The sequence below is a fragment of the Nyctereutes procyonoides genome, unplaced genomic scaffold (genome assembly GCF_905146905.1).
Source record: "Nyctereutes procyonoides isolate TBG_1078 unplaced genomic scaffold, NYPRO_anot_genome, whole genome shotgun sequence".
In the NCBI taxonomy this organism is placed as follows: Eukaryota; Metazoa; Chordata; class Mammalia; order Carnivora; family Canidae; genus Nyctereutes; species Nyctereutes procyonoides.
In genome coordinates, this window is record NW_026575122.1 from 23,736,520 (window position 1) to 23,740,595 (window position 4,076).

Genomic DNA, 4,076 nt, shown 5'->3' on the forward strand with positions numbered 1-4,076 from the left:
TAAATATTCTTAGACGTTGACAAAACAAAAGAAAAATGAAAATCTTCTTTCTATATTCAAAAACTAGTTGGGTGTGGCCTTTAAAGTTTACATTTTTAACAGAATTACCTCTTGCCCTAGGTTTATTGTTCGTATTCCAGAAGAGTATAGTTCTTTTGAAAAGGAGAGTTCAGTTGACAAAAGTTAAAATATAGCAAAAAATAAAAATAAAAAGTCTAAGAGACAAGAATCCATCAAAATCCTAGAGGAGAATAGAGGCAACACCCTTTTTGAACTTGGCCACAGCAACTTCTTGCAAGATACATCTATGAAGGCAAGGGAAACAAAAGCAAAAATGAACCATTGGGACTTAATCAAGATAAAAAGCTTCTGCACAGCAAAAGAAACAGTAAACAAAACTAAAAGACAACCTACAGAATGGGAGAAGATATTTGCAAATGACCTATCAGATAAAGGGCTAGTATCCAAGATCTATAAAGAACTCTTTAAACTCAACAGCCAAGAAACAAACAATCTAATCATGAAATGGGCAAAAGACATGAACAGAAATTTCATAGAAGAAGACATAGACATGGCCAACAAGCACATGAGAAAATGCTCCGCATCACTTTCCATCAGGGAAATACAAATCAAAACCACAATGAGATACCACCTCACACCTCACACCAGAATGGTGAAAATTAATAAGACAGGAAACAACAAATGTTGGAGAGGATGTGGAGAAAGGGGAACCCTCTTTCACTGTTGGTGGGAATGTGAACTGGTGCAGCCACTCTGGAAAACTGTGTGGAGGTTCCTCAAAGAGTTAAAAATAGAACTGCCCTACGACCCAGCAATTGCACTGTTGGGGATTTACCCCAAAGATTCAGATGCAATGAAACGCCGGGACACCTGCACCCCGATGTTTATAGCAGCAATGTCCACAATAGCTAAACTGTGGAAGGAGCCTCAGTGTCCTTCAAAAGATGAATGGATAAAGAAGATGTGGTTTATGTATACAATGGAATATTATTCAGCCATTAGAAATGATGAATACCCACCATTTACTTCAACGTGGATAGAACTGGAGTTCTGAATGAAGTAAGTCAATCGGAAAAAGACAAACATTATATGGTTTCATTTATAGGGGGAATATAAAAAATAGTGAAAGGGATTATAGGGGAAAGAATAGAAAATGAGTGGGAAATATCAGAGAGGGTGACAGAGCATGAGAGACTCCTAACTCTGGGAAATGAACAAGGAGTAGTAGAAGGGGAGGTGGGTGGTTGGGGTGACTGGGTGACGGGCACTGAGGGGGGCACTTGATGGGATGATCACTGAGTGTTATACTATATGTTGGCAAATAGAACTCCAATAAAAAATACAAAAAAAAAAGTCTAAGAAACAGAACTAAAAACAAATTAGAAAGTTAAACTTTAAAAGAATCATGAGAGAAGCAATAGGGTGCAGGGCAAAGGCATAAACTTTGCAAATCCCTAGTATCAGCTGTCGAAATTTGGGTAATGTTTACCCATTGGTCCGTCTTCTCATCTGTAAAATAGATAAACTACCTGTCTTCCTTGGTTGTTATGGATCAACTGAGAACACACATCCCACAGAGTATTGAACAGGTGTTGATCTTCTCCTTCTTCCCTTGTCACATAGAAGGAAATATGGTGATAGAAATGCTGCTTTAATTTTTTTTAAAGTAGGTTCCACACCCACCCTGCAGCTCAATGCAAGGCTTGAACTCATGACCCTGATATCAAGACCTGAGCTGAGATCAAGAGCCTAACACTTAACTGACTGAGCTACCCAGGTGCCCCCATTTTTTTATAATTAGAAGAAAATGAGAAAATAATTTGCCCAAGATATTTTATTTTATCCTCTATATAACCAATTAAAATGCAAATGATTGTCAGGTGTTGTGAAAAGGAAACTAAATAATGTAAGAAAGGGCTTAGTTGCCCTTTATTTCCCCCAAACTCTTTGCAGCAAGGCCAAGCTTATTCAGTTGGTGGGAATGTGAACTGGTGCAGCCACTCTGGAAAACTGTGGAGGTTCCTCAAAGGGTTAAAAATAGATCTGCCCTACGACCCAGTAATTGCACTGCTGGGGATTTACCCCAAAGATACAGATGCAATGAAGCGCCGGGACACCTGCACCCCGATGTTTATAGCAGCAATGTCCACAATAGCCAAACTATGGAAGGAGCCTCAGTGTCCATCGAAAGGCGAATGGATAAAGAAGATGTGGTCTATGTATACAATGGAATATTCCTCAGCCATTAGAAATGACAAATACCCACCATTTGCTTCGACGTGGATGGAACTGGAGGGTATTATGCTGAGTGAAATAAGTCAATCGGAGAAGGACAAACATTATATGTTCTCATTCATTTGGGGAATATAAATAATAGTGAAAGGGAATAGAGGGGAAGGGAGAAGAAATGGGCAGGAAATATCAGAAAGGGAGACAGAACATGAGGGACTCCTAACTCTGGGAAACGAACTAGGGGTGGTGGAAGGGGAGGAGGGCGGGGGGTGGGAGTGACTGGGTGGCGAGCACTTAGGGGGTACTTGATGGGATGAGCACTGGGTGTTATTCTGTATGTTGGCAAATTGAACACCAATAAAAATAAATTTATTATTAAAAAAATAAAAAAATAAAGTTGAAACTTCTAACATAGCGAGTGGGATGGTATTGTTCTTAGTTCATAGTTCGAGGAAGCCAACTTTATTTTTACTTCTACACGCTGTAGACAATATATTAACAGAAAAAAAAAATCATGTGCCAATGTGGTTTAGAAACCAAAAGTCAGGAACACCTGAGTGCTCAGCTGATTAAGCAGGGGACTCTTGGTTTCAGCTTAGATCATGATCTCAGGGGTCCTAAGATCAGCCTGGGGTCAGGCATTGTGCTCAGTGCGGGGCCTGCTTGAAGATTCTCTCCTGTCCCCCCCATCACAGATGCATATGCTCTCTAAAATAAATAAATAAATAAATCTCTAAAAAACACAAAAGTCAGAATTTAATCTATATATTTAGGTAAATATTATGAAAGTATACACTTGGAGATTAAATTGCAGACACAATATTTTAAAGCAAATCAAGATATTAGCAACTTTCCAAAAAGATAAGTTTACCTGTATTAATAAAGAATAGGTTTTTAAAATCATTCTCAAGAACTCCTCATTTATTGCTCTAACCCCATTACAGACAGCTCCTTCAAACATTTTCTAAAGTGTCAGAAGTGAAATTACCTTAATTCTTTGTTATGCTTCCTATGCCACCATCATCAAATACTTTGAGATCCTTCAGTGTTTTTTCTTTCATCTTTTTCAATCATTTTCACACTTAACACAGTAAGAAAAAATTTCCAAGTCAATTTTCCCCATAATTTCATTCTTCATTTTAGCCATCATTGTTTTCCTTGTATTATTTTTCCAGATCAAGATCAGGAATTGCAATTTTCAACTCTTTTTCATCTGTGATTCAATGCTTGTCACATAAAAAAAAAGGCTTCTTTAACTTTTGACTTTTGTGATACATTCAGTTCAATTAAAAAAAAAATCAGTGTTGGGGTTCCTGGCTTGCTCAGTAGATCATATGACTCTTGGTCTAGGGTTTGTGAGTTTGAGTCTCACCTTGAGCACAGAGCCTACTTCAAAAAAAATAATAAATCAGTGTTATTGAGATACAGATAAACTGAGGCACATTAAAGATTACAAGAGTCTTTATGAGCAAATACTGATTAGAATTGGGCAGCACCAAACCAAAAGTGGTTAAAAGCACTCCCCTGACAGAAGCTGGGGGATAGGCCCTTAGGTTCCTATAGAGCAGGTATAGGAGCAGAGCAAGGAAATGGTTTTAGTGGCTACAGCTTGAGCAGTTATTTTACATGAGGAAGTCTAGTTAGCTGTTTGTGATTGGTTGTTCTTAAATTTCATTCTCTTGGACATGAGTGTCTCTACAATTGACAATGTCTTAGGTTTTGGCTTGTTTATGTAGGTTATGAAGGCCTGAGAGTCACCTCAGTCCAATGGTCTCTTTGTTTAATTGCTTTAACAAATACAATTTATGTACAATAAAATGTAC